This window comes from Tupaia chinensis, unplaced genomic scaffold, assembly GCF_000334495.1.
Source record: "Tupaia chinensis unplaced genomic scaffold, TupChi_1.0 Scaffold000161_1, whole genome shotgun sequence".
Classification (NCBI taxonomy): domain Eukaryota; kingdom Metazoa; phylum Chordata; class Mammalia; order Scandentia; family Tupaiidae; genus Tupaia; species Tupaia belangeri.
This window is the reverse complement of record NW_006159632.1, coordinates 293,319-314,246: the sequence shown is the minus strand read 5'-3', so window position 1 is coordinate 314,246 and position 20,928 is coordinate 293,319. Positions and strand designations below refer to the sequence as shown.

General features: G+C 53.8%; 1 protein-coding gene across 1 annotated transcript in view; it reads left to right on the top strand.

Moving 5' to 3' along the window:
• Window positions 1-20,928, top strand: part of CHRM3 (cholinergic receptor muscarinic 3) — a 340,570-nt gene that overhangs the window by 155,421 nt on the left and 164,221 nt on the right. The window contains exon 3 of the mRNA XM_006145948.3: window positions 10,354-10,455. The gene's annotated coding sequence lies outside the window, so the exon portion shown is untranslated. The remainder of the gene's footprint in view (window positions 1-10,353; window positions 10,456-20,928) is intronic.

The following is a 20,928-nucleotide window of genomic DNA, read 5'->3' as shown; positions in this document are numbered from 1 at the left end:
CTACATTTCTTAAGCTTCAATTTTAAATATGAAACATGTTAGAAGACGCACTTGGAGTGTGAAGGAGTATTGGAGACCAGTGCTAGAACTTTGCATTTCTCCGTGAGGCATGGACCTTAAACACCCTGAGGCCTCACGTTCTAGAGTAACACAGGCCCTACCATGGTGCGGAGGCCGGGCTCGGCGCCCTGGGCAATGCCAGAGCCGTGCAGGACCCACGTCACTCTGCACACGCAGACCGTGCCAGTGTCCTGGCTTGCTGGGAGGCTGTCGAGGACCAGACCCTTCCTGCTGTGGGTGTGTGTGTGCGCCTAGAAATAAACAACCTTAAAAAGAGAAAAGAATCCCAATTACCCATGTTGGGCACCCTTCCTCCAGTCGTGCTCATTAGGAAGACGATGTGGGTCTTATTTGGAGCAAAACCAGGTGGTTCTACAGATAAGGGGTCGGGGGAAATGCCATACTCCATTATATAGCACTGAGAAACCGAAGGGACATTGACCTCTCTGAGGCCATTGCTGCCTGCCTCTACCCCTCCCGTCTGCATCCTGACCGGCTCCGTCCTGAGCTGCGGTCCCCTGAGAAGCCCCCAGGCCTGTCAGCAGGGACGAGGGTGCTGGGCCTTCAGGGAGGCTGCACCACCTCTGTGACTGTGAGTCTGAAGCCAACTTTCCCCGAAGTTAGGAAGAAATTCTAATGCCTTAAAAGGGAAAGGTAGCGTGAAATAAGGAGCCAGATTCCCTTCTCTTTAAATTCTTACACACTGCGCTCCCTGCCTCCCAGTGCTGAATGGTCTCTTTGTTGTGTCAGGAACTCCCTGAGCCGTCCCGGTCCTCGTCCTCGCTTGCTAGCACGGGGTGTTTCTTTGCAGGTCCTGGCCTCCTGGAAAGGCCTGATTCCTGTAAGCCCAGCTCTTTTTTTTTTTTTTTTTTTTTTTTTTTTTTTATGACCTTTCTGGATAAAACTGGTGAGAGCATCAGAAGTCATGCTTAGTTAATATAAAGGAGTCATAAATTTGATTAATTTTCCTCCAGTATTCAGGTCTTTATTCCAAAAGCTTATTCTGAAATGAAAGGGGCCATTACTTAAGAAATAAAAGGAGAGAAGCCAGCAGGTGGTGTGGTGGTTAGGGCGTGGGTCCCCACCTGGCCGGCAGGTGGTGTGCTGGTTAGGGCGCGGGCTCCCACATGACTGACTGCTGTTTAAGTCCAGAACCCAGAGTGTGAAACTCACACTGGATATGCACACCTAAATCCAGAGCGGAAAATGGAAGAGAAGGGACTGTGGAGTGGCCATATCCCCAGGGGGCGATTTCTCACTTTCTGTCTGTCTGTCTCTAGCAAACTCACACCCCCTGTAGCAAAAATCACTCAAGGAAAAAAAAAAAAAAAAGAAAGAAAGAAAAGAAAAAGGAAAGAAAGAAAAGAAGAAAACTTGAGTGTGGCATGGACAGTAAGGAAGACTGGGCACAGGTCTGGGTGGGAGGCAGTGGAGGGGCTCACACACCTAATTCTAATACACGGATGGGAGTATTTTAATTTAAAAATGGTAAGTCACTACATTTTAAAACTGTTTAAGTAAAAAGACACACTCATGCCAAAGGCGGTGTGATGGCCTGGTGCCCATCGTAGCCCCAGCAGGGAACGGCGTGTGGCCAGCCTGTTCCCCCAGTGTGCAGCCTCCTTCTTACAGTCTGAGGGTATTTAAAACAGATGCAAAACACGAATGGTTCTGTGTATTCCTAAAATAATACTCATTATCAAAATGCTTTAAAAAAATAGAATTTTAGATCTAGAAGACCAGCTCTGGTATTGCAGAGGAGTGAGAGGCCAGGCTTTACTCTGACTGCGTGTTCTGAGGTGGAACACACATACAGTGACAGCCGTCCTCAGCGGATAGTGGGGAGTTAGATCTACCCTCCAGGCTCTGAGCACCGGAGCCAGGTGCTTCCCTGTCACACAGCCCCTCACCCCATCCTGGCCAGGTCACACACGCTCCACCCCACCACAGCCCGATAGCCACGGCCTGCTTTCTGGCCCACAGACTACATCCCCTTTTTCCAGAGTTCCATAAAGACAGTCATGTGATGAGTGAGGATTTCTGGCCCCTTCCGTGCAGCCTGTTTTGCAGTCCATACGGGTGCGTCCCTTTGCGCAGCTGGGCTTCGCGCTGCTGAGGGTGGAGCTGGGTCTGCTTCGCCACCCCTGTGGGCAGCGGGCACACGGGAGCGCTTGCCTGGGGGCTGGTGAGCAAGCTCGGGTCCCGCCTCTCTGAGTACTGACTGGGCGTGTACTGGGTTGTCAGGAGAGCTGTGCTGCGTGTTCACATAGAAAAGCACAGACAGATACTCCACAACTCTCCCGGTGACTAGTGACTGCTCAGCCACGCATGTGTGTGCCGTGACGACCGCACTGCATCTCCTCAAGTGTTAGAGCCTAATGCACTCCTGCCAGAGGTGTGCGAGCATCCCCCAGCAGTGTGTGTGCGAGTCTCCCCCAGCGGTGTGTGTGCGAGTCTCCCCCAGCGGTGTGTGTGCGAGTCTCCCCCAGCGGTGTGTGTGCGAGTCTCCCCCAGCGGTGTGTGTGCGAGTCTCCCCCAGCGGTGTGTGTGCGAGTCTCCCCCAGCGGTGTGTGTGCGAGTCTCCCCCAGCGGTGTGTGTGCGAGTCTCCCCCAGCGGTGTGTGTGCGAGTCTCCCCCAGCGGTGTGTGTGCGAGTCTCCCCCAGCGGTGTGTGTGCGAGTCTCCCCCAGCGGTGTGTGTGCGAGTCTCCCCCAGCGGTGTGTGTGCGAGTCTCCCCCAGCGGTGTGTGTGCGAGTCTCCCCCAGCGGTGTGTGTGCGAGTCTCCCCCAGCGGTGTGTGTGCGAGTCTCCCCCAGCGGTGTGTGTGCGAGTCTCCCCCAGCGGTGTGTGTGCGAGTCTCCCCCAGCGGTGTGTGTGCGAGTCTCCCCCAGCGGTGTGTGTGCGAGTCTCCCCCAGCGGTGTGTGTGCGAGTCTCCCCCAGCGGTGTGTGTGCGAGTCTCCCCCAGCGGTGTGTGTGCGAGTCTCCCCCAGCGGTGTGTGTGCGAGTCTCCCCCAGCGGTGTGTGTGCGAGTCTCCCCCAGCGGTGTGTGTGCGAGTCTCCCCCAGCGGTGTGTGTGCGAGTCTCCCCCAGCGGTGTGTGTGCGAGTCTCCCCCAGCGGTGTGTGTGCGAGTCTCCCCCAGCGGTGTGTGTGCGAGTCTCCCCCAGCGGTGTGTGTGCGAGTCTCCCCCAGCGGTGTGTGTGCGAGTCTCCCCCAGCGGTGTGTGTGCGAGTCTCCCCCAGCGGTGTGTGTGCGAGTCTCCCCCAGCGGTGTGTGTGCGAGTCTCCCCCAGCGGTGTGTGTGCGAGTCTCCCCCAGCGGTGTGTGTGCGAGTCTCCCCCAGCGGTGTGTGTGCGAGTCTCCCCCAGCGGTGTGTGTGCGAGTCTCCCCCAGCGGTGTGTGTGCGAGTCTCCCCCAGCGGTGTGTGTGCGAGTCTCCCCCAGCGGTGTGTGTGCGAGTCTCCCCCAGCGGTGTGTGTGCGAGTCTCCCCCAGCGGTGTGTGTGCGAGTCTCCCCCAGCGGTGTGTGTGCGAGTCTCCCCCAGCGGTGTGTGTGCGAGTCTCCCCCAGCGGTGTGTGTGCGAGCGTCCCCCAGCGGTGTGTGTGTGAGCGCCCCCCAGCGGTGTGTGTGCGAGCGTCCCCCAGCGGTGTGTGTGCGAGTCTCCCCAGCGGTGTGTGTGCAAGCATCCCCCAATGGTGTGTGTGCGAGCGTCCCCCAGTGGTGTGTGTGAGCGTCCCCCAGTGGTGTGTGTGTGAGCGTCCCCCAGCGGTGTGTGTGCGAGCGTCCCCCAGCGGTGTGGGTGCGAGCCCCCGAGCGTCCCCCAGCGGTGTGTGTGTGAGTGTCCCCCAGTGGTGTGTGTGCGAGCGTCCCCCAGCGGTGTGTGTGCGAGTCTCCCCCAGCGGTGTGTGTGCGAGTCTCCCCCAGTGGTGTGTGTGCGAGTCTCCCCCAGTGGTGTGTGTGAGTCTCCCCCAGCGGTGTGTGTGCGAGCGTCCCCCAGCAGTGTGGGAGAGTGCAACTTGCACCTGTTCTTGCCGACATCCATGGCCGTTTTGCGTTCTTAGCCGTGGCATCTCGTGGCCTGGTGTGCCGTCTCCGAGAACTCGAACAGCCTGCTCTTCCAGGGTTGCTGGACTCTGGACTCTGGTCCTCAGGGTGGCGCCCAGCTGCTTGGGTTTCTTGCTCTGCCCGCTTTTCAGAACTTTGTTTTATTTATTTTTAAAATTAATTAATATATTCATTTTACACTCACTCACTGAGCATCATGGCAGCATACAAAATTCTCCTCCACAGTCCCCTGGGTACGCCTGCTGTCCAGGCCCCTGGGTACCTGGTACACTCCTAGGGCTTTGAAGAGTGGATATGGGTTATCTCGCACCACAACTTTCATGGTCATAAGTGGGATCAGGGATTTTTGTTTGTTTGTTTTCCCATAAGCCGTGTACACTCACTGGGCCAAGAGAGAGGAGGCCAGGGGGAGAGAGAGAAATGGAGAGGTGGGGGAGAGAGAGAGAGAAAGTGAGAAATCACCCCTCACCTGGGGGATGGCCATGCCACAGTCCCTTCTCCATTCTTTCCTGGGTGCACAGTGCTGCATGTCGCGGGAACGTCTTTGAGCATGTCTGCACACACGAGGGTCTCTTCCTGGGATTTTGGACACACACACACACACACAGCTGAGGTGAATTTCAAGCCACCATGTCCAGGATTTGATCCATGGTTGGCCATGTGGAATCCAGTGCCTTAACCACTATCCCACCTACTGGTCCCTAGGTTATTAAGAAAAAAAATTCTGATTTTCTTTGTTTTTTCAGGGCCAACCCTAGCAAACCTGTCACAGGGAAGGTAGGCAGCCATTCGGGGCTTATCCTGGGAGGAGGGGAATGCCACACAGGGGAGAAAAGGAAAACCGCTCTGGGCAGGGGCTTCTCTGAGCAAGCAGCTGTGAAGGGAGGGGATGGGCCGTGGGAGCCCCACTCACGCTGTTCCCACACGGCTTCGTCCAGGGAAGGGAGGGTGGTGAGACGAGATGGCCAGGGCCGTCCCACCTGCTGCCCATGCCCTTGGAGTTCAGCTTGAATGGTCAGACGTAGGGAGCCTGGAGCCCGTGACCTTCTCCAAGGAGGCGGGACAGCAGGGGCCTTGGCGGGTTGGGGGATGCAGCACCCGCCATGTGGTCTGCTCCGAGGGCTTCAGCGTGGCCAGACCTCCCAGAGGCCCTGGGCAGAGGAGGTGGGGAGGTGAACCTTGCAGCTGTGTGTGCCCACCTTTGTAGGTCACAACGAGAGGGCAGGAGGGTGCACAGTGCTGCATGTCGCGGGAACGTCTTTGAGCATGTCTGCACACACGAGGGTCTCTTCTGCATTCCTTTGGGCCATGCCTGTCCCCACTCACCAGGGCTGGGAGGAGGGGTGGGTGAGGAAGGCCGGCCTTCCCCAGGACCTGGAGTGTGCGTGGGCCGACACGTACAGGGGAGGTTCAGGGATGCGGCCCGTGACTCTCCAGGCACTTGGGAGGGTTATGAACAGATGTCCCTCTGCTTCGGAGAACCACTGACCCAGGAGGTGGGGCCTTCCCCTTCTCCCTGGTCTCATGTGGAAAAGACGGGACACTGGGGCTGGGAAGTCACTGGGAGACGACTTGGGGTGTGCAGAGGAGCAGGCCAGCTCGCTCTCATCCTCACACACCAGAAGCAGCCAGCCAGAAATGAGCCTGTTTCTTCTTCCTGTCCAACCAGAACAGAGGGCTCCGCGGAGAGCCCTGCAAGGGATGGGCTGACTCACGGAGCAGCCGACGTGGTGGATCTGCAGCCACGTACGTCCTGCAGCACAGCTTCCTGTTACTGTCGTAGCTGTTTCCTGGGCCATTGTAAGAAATCGGCTTTACCCTCTGTGTGGCACGTGCCTAGTTAAGGGTGCAGCGGAGTCAGACCGTGGGTGCTCGACACCGCGACCCCGTGGTACGCAGCCCCCCGTGTCCGATGCAGCTTTGTCTACATGCTGTTTCAGCGAGTGTGTTTCAGGACTCTATTAGAATGGGAGTGTAATTGCTAATGCATTCACAATAATTGTCCTAGACAATCTTTGAGCATGTCTGCACACACGAGGGTCTCTTCTGCATTCCTTTGGGCCATGCCTGTCCCCACTCACCAGGGCTGGGAGGAGGGGTGGGTGAGGAAGGCCGGCCTTCCCCAGGACCTGGAGTGTGCGTGGGCCGACACGTACAGGGGAGGTTCAGGGATGCGGCCCGTGACTCTCCAGGCACTTGGGAGGGTTATGAACAGATGTCCCTCTGCTTCGGAGAACCACTGACCCAGGAGGTGGGGCCTTCCCCTTCTCCCTGGTCTCATGTGGAAAAGACGGGACACTGGGGCTGGGAAGTCACTGGGAGACGACTTGGGGTGTGCAGAGGAGCAGGCCAGCTCGCTCTCATCCTCACACACCAGAAGCAGCCAGCCAGAAATGAGCCTGTTTCTTCTTCCTGTCCAACCAGAACAGAGGGCTCCGCGGAGAGCCCTGCAAGGGATGGGCTGACTCACGGAGCAGCCGACGTGGTGGATCTGCAGCCACGTACGTCCTGCAGCACAGCTTCCTGTTACTGTCGTAGCTGTTTCCTGGGCCATTGTAAGAAATCGGCTTTACCCTCTGTGTGGCACGTGCCTAGTTAAGGGTGCAGCGGAGTCAGACCGTGGGTGCTCGACACCGCGACCCCGTGGTACGCAGCCCCCCGTGTCCGATGCAGCTTTGTCTACATGCTGTTTCAGCGAGTGTGTTTCAGGACTCTATTAGAATGGGAGTGTAATTGCTAATGCATTCACAATAATTGTCCTAGACAATTTCCGTTTCCTGATCACCCTGTTATTATTTATTTATGTACATATTTTATACCTATTTATAATCAGAGCATGTAATTTTATGTTTCATGTTCATTATAAATCTTCATAAAGAGGGTTTTGAAAAAGTTCATGAACATGTGTATAATAATTGTGTATTATGAAACAATTACGCATAGATTTCAAATTTTGGCACCAAAATAAACACATACTTTCATTTTCCACAAAGATTTTGTTTGTTTTTGCCATAGGGCACATATACTCACTGAAGAGAGACAGAGAGAGGGTAAGTGAGAAATCAGCCCCCAGGGAGAGGGCCACACCACGGTCTCCTCTCCTCCATTCTCCCGTTGGTATTCTGAGCATTTAGGTGTACTCAGAGTGATTTTCAAGCCCCCAGATCTGGTACTCGAATGCCATGTGGGAGCCCAGAACCTTAACCACCATGCCAGCTGCGGCCCCTTGCAGACTTTCTGAAGTCTCTTCATATTGCTACGTTTTAGTTACTTTAATGGCTACTTAGTACATTGTGCAATTAATACACCAGCGTTTTCTTAAATGCTCCTGTGTTGGACACACACATCATTTCTACCTTTCTCTGTCCTAAGCGAGGCTGCAGGAGACGTTTTCCTGAGCAGTCGGTCTTCCGAGTTTGCACTGTGTCCTTGGAGTGGTCTGAGGAGGGGTCTCAGTCCAGAGGCAGGTGTGAGGCAGATTGGTGACTGAGTGGACTGTCCGTGCGCACAGCACTGGAACACGGGCTTACAGTCCTGTCCCCAGTAGTCCACTTTCACTCACACTTTATCGATAATCATTGTTAATGCAGCCTGTGCCAATTCTGTTTCGTTTGGATTTCTTTCACTGGTGTTAGGATTAAATCATGTATGGCACTCACTTTTGAGAAACAGTGTGACCTAACTAGGGGATGACGAGGGTGTCTGTCACACGAGGGAGCCTGCTGCACGTGGCCTATCCTGGCTCTCAGAAAGGACAGCTTTTTCGTTCTCTCGTTGGTGCCGCCGGGTGTGCTGGTCCTGCCCCGTCCCGCAGGCCTCCCCACCCACGCCGCGACCCTGCCTCATCCCGCGGGCCGCCGATCAGGGTCTTTTGGTGCACGGTGTTTTAGACCCAACTTCCCCATCTCAGGACTGACACCCCGGGCCAGCCGTCTGCATTCTCCAGAGAACTGGCCCCATCTCCAGAGACAGGTGTGAAATGAGCTTGCAGCTCTCCAGGGCCGAGCTGCTGGGCCCTGCAGTCCCGTCGAGGTGCATATTTCTGTGGAAGGTTCCTTTTATCACCCTGCACTCAGCCGGCTTCTCTCTAGCTTGTCTTGCCCGTTTACCCGACTAGGTTCCTCATGGAGGTTTCATTCGTGTCCCTGCCTGACGTCCAGCGACAGCTCATCCTGACACACGGTGCCTGCGCAGGCCCCAGCTGCTCCGCAGTGCTGCATGGACGGGCGTGGGGTGGCCAAGCTCCTGTCGGTGCTGCCCTGCGTCCGTCTGTCCTGCACTGGCGTCTTTCTGTGCGTCTTTGCTCAGCTGCTGTCTAGCAATCGGCTCCCTTTAGGGAATTTGCAGCAGGACTTCTCTTTAAGCAATCCATCTTCTCGAAAGACAGAAGAGTTGCAGGGGATCAGGGAGTTGTAACAAGCATACGGTCTCTCGGTTGGAAAAGCACTGACAACATGGAAACCTCTCCTCTTTCCCGAGGGCCCGGCAATTTGAGATCAACCAAAAGACTGTCCTCTTCATGAGAAACTGGACTGAACAGTCGTTCTCTGAGCAGCTTCATTTCAGGGCTTAAAGGGGGTGGTGGTGCTGCAGTCTCCACTTCACACCCCACTAGAGTCCCGAGCTGCCCCGACTTCTCCTGCAGAGGCCATGTCCCTGTGGGTCACAGGAGAGAGGCCTGCTGGGTGCCGAGCCCCCTGCCCACCCGACTCTCCTCAGGGCTCAGTGTCGCTGTCCCTCCCTGTCTGCACAGACCGGACCCTCCTCGCTCCTCACTGCATTGTCGCCCCAGCCCCACACCACAGGGGCGCGTTATAGGGGGTGACTCCTCACCACCCCCCAGCAAGCACTTGCACCCCGTGAGAGAAACTGTAACAGAAAATGGTGACCCAGTCTCAGCCTGTCTCTGGCCTGTCCTCAGTTTGTGCAGCTGGAAGTGGGAGGGGCGCGGCTGCTGGTGCTCGCAGCCCGCCAAGCCCTGGTGGCAGGGCCCATGCTGCCCTCTGACGGCAGGGGCTCCTCCTCAGGACCAGCATCACGGTCCTCAGCCTGCACAGCCACTCCAGGTCCTGGGCAAGCCCGGGCCTCCGTGTCCCTGGCCCCTGGAGAGGTAAGGCTCTGTGTCCTGCCTTAGGATGGGCCATGAAGACAGGGGTGGCGGTACAGGGTCTTGGAAGGGGTCTTGGCGTTGTGTGGCGCCGGCGTGCTGCCCTTGGGACGTCAGCCCACTCATACTCACCTCCGTCTGTGAGGGTGCCCTGCCCCCCGCCGGGTTCCTGCCCTCCCTGGTCTGGCTGCCACTGTCCCCCACGGACATTCAGACTGACTCAGAGATCTGTCGTGGAGTCAGGCTGCCCTCCCTGCCCTGTGGGCCCTGCCCAGAATTGCCCCTCTGATAGGACGGGGCTCCCAGGCAGGACCAGGCCTTCCCGTATGTGAAGCCCGGACCTGCGTTGTGCTATCTGCTTGTGGCACTGGTGGAATGTGAGTGTCAAGTGTGAGTACTGGCTGTCCTGAAGTAACGAAGTGCTTCCATAGTGCGAGTGGGTCTTAAAGCACTTGCTGCGACACTTCGAGGTAAATACACTTGGCCTTAGCCTGGTTCGGCCTGTGCCAGCGACAGCACTGTGTGGCCTGCCATCTGTCACGGATGTAAAGGACTGGCCTGTGGTCAGGGCTGGGGAGGCCAAGGTCAGCCCTGGCATCTGGCAGAAGCCTCATCACTGTGGTGAGAGGCAGGGGGCAGGGAGGGGCAGACTCACCTGAGGCTGGTGTTAACCCCCCCAGGGGGCGCAGTCCCGCCCCTCAATCCTATTACGAGGGCCGTATGGTTTCAGCATGGGATTGGGAGACAGACCTTCCAACTGCAGCACCTCATATGTGTACTGTGCACATGTGCATGTCTAGATGGGGGCTCGTAAAACAGTCCCGACTGTCGGAGGTTCAGACTGCGCGCACGTGACCACGTGACAGACCACAGTGCGGGGGGCTTGGAGTGTCCACCCAAGCTCAGCGTGCTCTGGGAACTGCTGTGGCCACTCTCCTGCAGGGGAGTGTGTTATAGTAAAAGCATCTCTTAATAAAGGGCATTTGGAAAGTGCGTGGACAAGTCTCCATTTATTAACTTATCACTTATTTAAAATCCTGTCTCACACGGCAGTGACCCCAGGACCCTGCCTGGTGTTCAGCTGTATTTTAGGCGTCTTCACCTGCCTCCTCTGCTTCGTTTTCAGCTGTCCTGGCGACATGGCACCTGGCTTCTCTCCACAAGGACAGTCCGTCTGACAGCACAGCCCTCGCCCATGGGATTGGTTTGGAGCCCCTACCGGAGATAGGTATGTGCGTGCATGCCCTCTGAGCATGCCTGCGGGTGTGTGTCCACTCCGCCGACTGCCGAGAACGGCTCCATCCTGGAGAGCTGAGCTCGAGCGTCAATGGCGGCTCGGTCTCCCTGCCTAGAAGAGCTTGTGCTTTCTGCCTGTGACTTCCGAAGGCTTTTCTGTCTTCTTTGTTATAAGCTCAGATTATGACAAAGCCTCTCCAAGAATGGCGAAGGTCTGTGCTTGTGTGGCGGTAAAGTCGGGGCCGTGCACACCCCACGGTCGCCACGCTCCAGCCCAAGTGTGGCGGGTGTCTGGGGCCAGGCAGGGCTGTTGCTCAAAATGCTAATAAAAAGATACTAGCTCCTTTTCTCCCAAACTAGCCAGGCATAGGGAAAGTGAGTGTGGAGGTTGTTCTCAGCGAACAACATTGCGGCAAAGTGGTGCCTTCGTAGAACGAGCTGTGACTCGCTCTTTGTTGAGCAGCAATGAGTGTGTGGCCCCGCAGTGCCACCAGCCATGTGGTCTCATGGGTGCAGAGGTTAGGCCTAGGGAGAGGCACTGCATTGTACCGCTCCATGATACGTATGCAGGGGATTAGACGTGGGTGTAAACATGTAATCTACCTGCTCTGTGATATGTGTGTGTGATTAGACATGGATACGAACATGTAATCTACCTGCTATATGATATGTGCGCATATACGTGATTAGACATGGATATACACATGTAATTTACCTGCCCCGTGATATGTGTGTACATGTTATTGGACATGGATATACACATGTAATCTACCTGCTCTGTGATACGTGTGTGCATACATGTGATTAGATGTGGATATAAACATGTGATCTACCTGCTCTGCGATACGTGTGTGTACGCGTGATTAGACATGGATATAAGCACCTAACTCTACCTCCTATGTGATATGTGAATGTGTACAGATGATTAGACATGGATATAAACATATAACTCTACCTGCTACATGATACATGTGTGTACACGTGATTAGACAGGTATGTACGCATGTAACTCTGCCTGTTCCATGATTCGTGTGTGTATGCATGTGATTAGACATGGATATAAATGTGTCATTCTACATGATACCTGATATGTGTGTGCACATAATTAGCATAGATATAAACATGATGCATAGATGATACATGATGGATAATGTGTGTACACGTGATTAGACATGTATATGAGCATGTAACTCTACCTGCTCCGTGATACATGTGTGTACATGTGATTAGACATGGATATGGGCATCTCATTCTCTCTGCTACCTGATATGTACATGCATGCTGGGTGTGTTATAACTGAGGGACACTACTGAAGATTCATTGTTCGCTCATGTTCAGCTTTTGAAATCTCACATGAACAGCAGCCTTGCTGAAATGCTGTGCATATTTAGAGAAGTGTCATCTATAGAAACTGCATTTTAAAGTAAACTTCTTCGATGTCCCTCCTCCCAAACACCCTGGCCCAGACACGGAGCCAGCGGGAGAGGAGGACCTGGTCTGGGAATAGCGTAGCTGGGGACGTCGGTGAGCTCAAGACCTAGCACAGCCCCTTACTGTGGCCTCGAGGACATTTCGGTGCTGTAGGAAGCGTTACTACTCTGAAAGCTGGAGGGCGAGGGGAGGTGTGGGAGGGAGAATGAGTCCACCCGCGGCTGTGCCCAGGAGCACTGGGCCCCCTAGTGAGGATCAGGTGATAACAGGTGTGTCTCTGAGGGTCTCCAGAGTCGCACGCCCCACGCACCATGAAGCCTGAGGCCACAGTTGGAACTGAACCCCCGATTAAGGCTGAATTACAACTGCACCTACATGGTTATCTGTCTGTTATAGCTCGTTTGGGGCCTACAAAAAGTTAATATTCGTGGCATTAAAAACAGGAGAAATAGCAGGGTAGTCACAGCGAGGTCTGAGCTCTGGGCTGGATCCTCTGTGAACGGTCCCACAGTGAGACCAGGTGCTCAGGTCCAAAATCTGGTCACCCTGGACACTTCCCTTTTGTTGAGCCGGCTCCGTGGGGCGGCGGCGACACCCTGCTCAGAGACCCGATGCCCGGTCGGGACGGGGACTGGCATGCATGCGAGAGCCTGACGGCTGGTGGGCTTGAGGGGTCACGTGTGCCCAGACGGCACTGGCCTGCTCCTGTGGTGAGGAGGGTCGGGACGCCGTGCCGAGGTGCCTGCAGGACTGTCAGCAGCCCCCGGCCTCTGGCCGCTGCCTGGAGGGAGACCGGGCAGGGGTCCTGCCGGACCAGGCGCCTGTGCCTCCTTCCCCACTGCGCCCAAACTTGGTGCCTCGACCACTGGGCTGGGGAACAGACCCTCAGCTCAGCTTTTCTTTCAGCCGTGGGCCCGTGGCCATCACCAACCATGGTCATACTATCACTGCTGAAGAGGGCGGTGGGAAGGCCGGGTCGCCTCCTAGCACGGCTCCGGCAGCTGTGATTGGTGGGGAATGGGCAGAGTGGAGGCAACGGAAGTGAAAAGACGATTTCAGGACTGCCACAGAAGTCCAGGAGGGAGGGGACGAACAGGGCTCCGACTTGTACAGGCGGAGACACAGCCAGTCACTGCGGCCAGTGCACTTTGGCAAGTCCAGAGCCCGAGCTCTGGAGGTGGAGCGGGAACCAGGGCGACTGCTCCGGAAGCGATGGGCTCGGCCTGACTGAAAGGCAGCTTGCGCCTGCTTGTCCTTCTGGTGCACCTCTGAGCACTGGGTACTCGCCGAGCTTCTGGAGAGGGCGCTGGTGCAGGCCGGCTGCCTCCCTGTGGCCTGGCTGCAGAAATAAACACCCTCCTCTCTAGCCTCTGCCTCTCAGGTCACCGACCTCAGACTCTGGCCAGCAACAATTACTGGCAACACTTCAGATACCATAAAGCTCCTGCTTCTAAATGCTATGTCCTTGCAAGTCTGGTTCAGGATAAAGGGAGATTAAGCTCCCTGTACAATTCAGCATGTTGCTGACCTGGGGGTGAGTTTGGGAGAGAAAAGAACAGAGCCCGAAGTGGACCTTGAGTTAGGTCCTCCTCGTGGTCTCTACATCTCCCTGTTGCTACTCCCTTTAGTCAGATTCCCTGAGACCACAGCCACCAGGGCAGGCTCCAAGTCGACATCACCGTTGGTGGAGCCCTAGAAGGAAGAGGGGCAGCACCTCTCCTGCCCAACTTCCCGTCACTGCCCGGCCCCAGACGTCTGCCCATTCAGAGCTCTGTCCAATCCACTGCACAGTGAAAATTATTGCCGTCAGTTCTGACACAACATGGAGCATGTGATCATTTTCAAAGGAGGAAAAATAGAATCACGTACTTAGCAATCAACACACTGTGGGCAAAGGAGGTGAGGGCCCCTGTGCGTGGAGTTGGCCATAGAGAATGAAAAGGCCATTTCCGGTATGGAAAAACCATGGATGTGGTTTGTAAGGAAGTTCATCCCTAAAGAGGTGCGTCCATGGCCTCTCCTGGTGAGTGGCTGTGGTCTGCAGTGGTCAAGACCCCCACTGAGACCCTGGCTGAAGGGCTTGGCCGACTTCCTGGCAGGCTGGTGCTCAGGGCCTGTCCTCCTGCCTGTGTCCACTGCCCCAGCACGACCCACAGGGCCTGTTCTAGACACCCAGCATATGTCTCCTCCCCCTCCGACCTGCTTTTCCCTCTGGTTTGGTTAATAGTAAGTGACTAAGTGAATGGAAGACCTGGGATTACTCAGAAGTGAGTTTTGATGAAATTATTTTTTTCAAAATAATCTTTCGCCACATTTTGGAAAGACTGTATGCCTTTGATGTGGTTTTCATTCTAAAGTCAACTACATTCTTTTCATATTCAGTCTAAAAATCTACAGTTACCCTAGCTTTTCTTAGTTTTTTTTTTCTTTTTTTTTGTTTGTGAATTTATTTTGTAGTCTCAAAAATTAAACTTTTAATCTTTTTTTTTTTGGAGAGGTATTTTTTTTTTTTTTTGCTATAGGGCGCATGCGCTCTCCAGACAGAGAGAGAGAGATAGAGAGATAGAAAGTGAGAAATCACCCCCCAGAGGGGATGGCCACGCTGCAATCCCTTCTCCTCCATTCTCCTCTCAGGATCTTGGGCACGCACACACACGTGCCCGGCGTGAGTTTAAACCACCGGGTCCGGGACTCGAACCATGGCCGACTACGTGGGAGTCCAGCGACATAGCCATTATGCTAACTGCTGGTCCCAAACTTTTCATCTTAAGACCCTTTTATTGTACTAATATAAAACACTGCTGTTAGTGTGGAGTTCATTTAAAGTGCAGAGACCTTAGTTTATGCTGTTTTACTCGGGAGTGTAACAGATTCCATTTCCAAGGTATTGATGATGATTTTAAGGAATCTATGTGAGTGGTTTCAAAAGGTATAACACTCAAAGAGTGTAACAGTTTTCAATAATTCATATGTGTCTAAAGTTTTTAAATTGTTTTGTATTCTTAAGACGGTTAAACTTGGGACCAGCAGGTAACTTGGTGGTTAAGGTGCTGGACCTCCAATGGCTGTCTGTAGTTTGAGTCTGGACTTGGCAGCATGAAAATCACGCCAGGCATGTGTGTACACACGCCCAAAATCCTGAGAGGTGAATTGAGGAGAAAGGATTGTGGCATGGCCTTCCCACCTGGGGGAGGAGGGAGGTGATTTCTCACTTTCCTTCTCACTGTGTTTCTCTCTCTCTCTGGCTAGTGCATGCACCTTACAGCAAAAACATTATTAAAAATATATATGTAGTCAAACACACATAGTTAAATACACAGTTAAACACACATAGTTAGAGATATAGTTAAATTTTTACTGCTTTATTTGTTCTCTTGTTTTCAAAATTAGAGGGAACCAGCAGTTAGCGTAATGGCTATGTTGCTGGACTCCCATGTAGTCGACCGCGGTTCGCGTTCCGGACCCAGTGGCTTAAAACTCAGGCCGGGCGCGTGTGCATGCGTGCCCAAGATCCCGAGAGGAGAATGGAGGAGAAGGGATTGCAGCGTGACCATCCCGCCTGGGGGGTGATTTCTCGCTTTCTGTCTCTATGTCTCTCTCTGTCTGTCTGGTGAGTGCATGCGCCCTATAGCAAAAACTTCTCCCCCGCCCCCCAAAAAATAGAGTGAAAGTGCTCACGTGGGTGCAATATCGACAAACTCACCACTGATCAAGTCATAACTAAAGATTACTATTCAAAACTTGAAGACTGAATAATTATACTAATTTAACGAATATGTTTTACCAGTATATTTGTTTTAAATAATATGACTCTCCAAATCTTTCCATGAGCATTTTTAATAACAATTAGAATAAAAATGTGACTTGTTTGAATGTTACTTATTTTTTTAATAAAAGCACAAAATAAGAGTTTTCTTGTTGTTGTTGTTGTTTTGTTTTGTTTTGTTTTTTTCCAGGAAAGGGTTCTTTACTGAGTCACAGATTTAAGATGCAGGAGAAACCAGAGTGAAAGTGTGAGTGGGGCCTAGGCCCTTCCTTTGCACACACAAGGGCTGACTGTGTGGACATTTGCATAAAGGGGTGGGGAAAAAAGTTTTTCCAACTAGAGATTTTTGTTTGTTTCTTTTATTTTTATCATAGGTGTGTGTGCTTGCCAGAGGGACAGAGACAGAAAGAGGGAAAGTGAGAAATCTCCCCCAGAGGATGGTCAGTCTGGGACTTGAACCTCACAGTTATGAGAATGAAAAGAATTGTGAAGGACAGGGCTGTGCAGTCAACGGCCTAGAAAACAGCCATGGGGCAGACACAGTTCAGACTTGGTAGGAGGGTCTCCTCCCCCTCAGACCTGCTTTTCCCTCTGGTGGTAGGAGGGTCTCCTCCCCCTCCGACCGGCCTGCAATTTGCTCTGGTCCCAAGACTGGAGTACCCCGGCCATGCACTGGTGCAGCCCGAGGCTGACAGTGGGTGCCACAGAAGAGCTCTGTTTGGTTTGGAGGTCCTGTTCCAGCAGATGTCGGAAGTCCGGAAACATACAGCGAGTGGGCGGATTGTCCAGGGTAAGATTTCAGGAAGGCCTGGGACATGTCCAGGAGCAGTCCTGCTCCCAGGGGGTGGGGAGCCTCGGGGTGAGGACAGACAGACAGGGTGGCCAGGTCCGCTCAGGCCCTCAGAGGAGCTCAGGGGGAAGAGGGCATGGCTGGCGGCCCTTTCTTTCTTCCAAGTCGGGGCCTTTCCTCCTTCCTCCTTACCCAGAGTCCCACAGCTCACATTGCAGTTTGCTTCTCCAACTTAGTTAAAGTAAGTGTTTGAACATGAAGTGCTTAGAACCCCTTAGGATCCCAGCTCAGCAAACAATCACCCCAAAAAGGGTTATATTCACATGAATATAACCTGCACAATTGTGCACTTCCTGCACAATTACTTCTTCTTAAAAAATCACTTAAAACAGGACTATATTTCTCAAAAATTATTCCTTACATGGAAATAAACAATAAATGATTTGTGTGCTTTGGGGAGAGACCATCTTTTAAAAGAGCTGTGTACGGGGCCAGCAAGTGGTGCCATGGTTAAGGCACCGATTCCCATATGACTGACCGTGGTCCACGTCCTGGACCTGGAAACTTGAAACTCATGCCAGTGTGTGTGCATGCACACCCAGACCCCGAGAGGAGCATGGAGAAAGGATTGCAGCTGGTCATTCCCCCCCCCCAGGGGTGATTTCTCGCTTTCTATCTCTGTTTTTTCAGTGAGCGCATCCACCCTATAGCAAAAATCTCTCTTAAAAAACTGTATATGGTTGTTTTTGTTAATATTTCTAAAAATTTCAAGTGTTTGTGTGGCATATAGTGAATGAAATTTTTTTTTAGATATATTTCTAATTCATCTACTTATAACACACATATTTAACAGAGAATGACCCAAGGAGACAGGGATGCAGGTTTATGAGAAACCACAGAGACTAACCGTAACCCCACTGAGGGCAGCAGAAACAGAGCCTTGAGTGAGCTGGGCACAACCATGGGGCCGAAGAACTGGAACCCAGGGAGAGTCTGCCAGGCGTGGGCAGGAGCCATCTCAAGCAGAGCCTTGCGCTGCTGGAGAGATCCCTCTCTGGGGAGAGGCCAGAGAAAGCCCATCCGGAGAACTCGTCCCCCAGGGCCCCGGGTAGAAGACGGGCAGTGCCAGGCTTGCCCAGATGGAGAGCCCTGGAAGGACAGGGGCTTTTTCCCTGCCGGAGCCCATCAGAGCAATGGAAAGGCACTCTGGTAGGCGTGAGAAGGGACTTTCAGAGGTTTGGTTCTAGGAGTAATTTGTAAAGTCCTGTGGGGCCAACTCATGGCTTGGTGGGTACAGCGGCTAGATCCCACATGGCCGGCTATGCAGTTTGAGTCCTGGACCAGGCTGCTCGAGAAACTTCGCAGGTGTGTGTGCTTGCAGGACAAAACCCTGAAAGGAGAAGGGGTCACAGTGTGACCACTCCCCGTGGACGTGTTTTCTCCTCTCTCTTTCTGTTTTCTCTCCATCAAGCTGCACACCCTCTGGCAAAATTTTAAAAATAAAAACGAAGCATTGTGGCTATGCCTTTATGTTTGTCCAAATAACTTTACTTCATGTGGCGTGTTGGGACATTGTCCTGATTCTTACAAAAAAACAAGAAAATATTTTCAAGGTTAGAGGCTACATGCTTTCATCATTTAGCCAAGAGACATAGAAGCACAGTTCATGTATTTATTCAGTTTAATTTGAACAAAACGTCTGCCGAAGGGCCACTCTTGAGCCATTGCCTGAGGACAGAACAGGAAGGCAATAGCCCCTCACGAAGGCTGGGGGGCTCGTCATCAAACAGCCCCCCACGTTGTAAACACTGTCCCTGGGGTACAACAGGCGACTGATTTCAAATGAACCCTAGATGGTTCGTGTGGTATTAATGTCGTGCTCCAGTCCCCTAATTTGGACATGAACGTAAATAGCGGATAAAACGCCCTTGTGCATAGTTAGGTGAGAAATAGGATGTTCAGGTCAGAGTCGGGACTCACAGCCCTGTAAGGCGCAGCCTCGCAGGCTCCCTGAGGAGCACGTGTCCGGGAAAGCAGGAGAAATGGCGTCTAAACATCTTTCCGGTGTTTAGACCAGGCCCCGGGGCTGCACCTTCTGAGGGTAAATCCCATTCCAGTGTTTAGACCAGGGCCGGGGGCTGCACCTTCTGAGCGTGAATCCGATTCCAGTGGTGGCTCCCTGGAGTCCTGCAGGTCCCTTCTCCTGACTCAGGGTGACCTCGCTCTCAGGCATCTTGAGCGAGGTGTGATGTCTTCTGGAGGAGCAGGCGGGGCCGCCAGCTGGACGCCGTGTGCACGTGCCCTCGGCTCCCCGATGGGAGGAGTATCAAAGGGGCCTGAGGCCAAGTCCGAGAACTTAACACCAGGTCGGGGTGATTTACATCCAACGTCGTTAAGGATCTGCGTTCACTACAGTCTGCAAAGTGAGCTCTCTTTGAAGAAGTCAGAAGCCAAGGTTAAGAAAAGGTCTCTCACGTCTTGGATTTGGGAATTTCGTCAGCTGTTTCCAAATGAGCAGGGGCCACAGGTCCTCAGAGCTGATGGGACCTGAGTGGGCGTGTTGGCTCCATAACTGCAGATACTGGGAGGGATTTACAAAGATCGCGAAAGATAACCACGAAGATGAGTCAGAACAGAAAAGCAGGAGACCCGACCATCACGCCTGGGAGTGACCGGAGGAGGTGGTGCTGCTTCCCACAGGAGGGACAGCGAGCAGGCTGCAGGGTCTGAAGGCCGCCCTGGAGAGAACCCGCATAGACTGAGGGAGGCCAGGGCTCCGAGCTGTCAAAGAATCGGGCTGGTGAGAGGAACCCGCTGTCTGTCCTGGTGGGGCACAGTGGGTGTGTCCTGCCTGGGGCAGCGGGGACGTGCAGCCATCTTCCATGAGGAGCTCATGCACGCGGGAGCTTCCTGCGTCTCCTCGGTGCCTCGTGGGAACCCTGCTGTGTTGTCGCCTTCGACTCTCCACAAAACGATGACCCTGTCCACGTCCCCTTTCTACAGGGGTTGTAATTGTTCTTCGATTTTCCAGAGTGTGAGGCTGAATGGCGAAATACCCAGGGTCTACATGAGGCCCCAACACGCCTGAATGCGAGGCCCCAGGAGGTAGGGACCCTTTGATGAGGCCATGAAGGTGGGTTCCGCAGGACTGGGGCCTCGTGAGAAGAGGAGGGCAGGAGCTTTTCCGCCTCGCCCGGGGAGAAGCCACGCAGGAAGGTGGCCTGCTGCAAGCCCAGAGGAGAGCCCTGACCAGAACCGGATATTCCGGGGCCCTGGCCAGTACCAGATAGTCTGGGACCCTGACCTTGGGCTCCCAGCCTGGGGGACGGTGAGAAGCGAAATATCTGATGTTTCAGCCCAGTGGCTTCTGCCAAGGTGAGCAAGCCAGGGAGGAGAGTGTTCCTTCGGGCCAAAGTCTTGGTCTTGAGTTGGTTTAATGAGAAGAAAGCCTTAGGGACTGGGGAAGCCTCTCCTCAGAGCGATCTCCACCAGGCAAGGTGAGAGGAGGGCTGAGCCTGTTGTCCCTCGGCTGTCTCCCACCTGAGGCAGCCAGGTTGAGCCAGGCGGGGAGAAGGGACGCCTGCTCTGGGCTCAGGTGGTGGTAAACGGAAAGGTCTGCGATTCTCGAAGGTGTGGTGCCGCTGGCCCCGGTGCCCCAGGAGGGATGGCACTGCGGGGAGTGTTGTGCTCACACGTGTGCCACAGGGCCAGGCGTGCCGGCATGAGCAGTGACTTGAGCAGTGATGTGAGCTGTTGGCCTCAGAAGCCCCGAATTGAATGCGGAACCCCCATGGGACTGGAGACCACGGTCTCTGCAGCCTGGAGCTCTTCAGCTGGGATGATAAGGGCTGCAGGTCAGTGGGTTTCTCCCTTCCTGGTGGCCCTCCTCGAGGCGGGCAGCACTGGCATCGTGCCATCTCTCAGGGGAAGTTGAGGACCAACCATGGGCTGCCCAGTTCAGAATCGTCCCAGTCACGCAGACTCACACCTGGGCGAGCCTGAGGACTCACAGCCACGGCAAGTGTGAGGCTGCACAGTGAGTGCACAGCCCTCAGATGCTGGGACACAGGCTCCCTGGGGTGCAAAGAAGGCGCAGTGCGCTCGTGGTCCTGGAGCCATGCGGGGGACGGTGAGCTAGTTTTAGGCCAGTGTTAGCATGGGAGATGCACCACCTCTGACACCTCCCCGCCAATGAAAAAAAATTTTTTTTTCATTTTTACCTTGAGAATTTGGGCTTAAATGTCAAAGAAATTAGAATGTCCCATTCTCTTGCACATTAATGAACATGTGAAAATAGAATCAAATTAAAAACTGAGTCATCTTCTGTATTCTCACATAAACTCAGCACCCTGAAACGCCACACTAGTCTTGATCTGCATCTTCAGTGAGAGAAGTGGAGTCCATTCTTCACTATGTTAATAATGTGTAAGCTAATTTTAGTAAAACTACACTTGTTTTTATCAGTGTCTTCCTTTTAA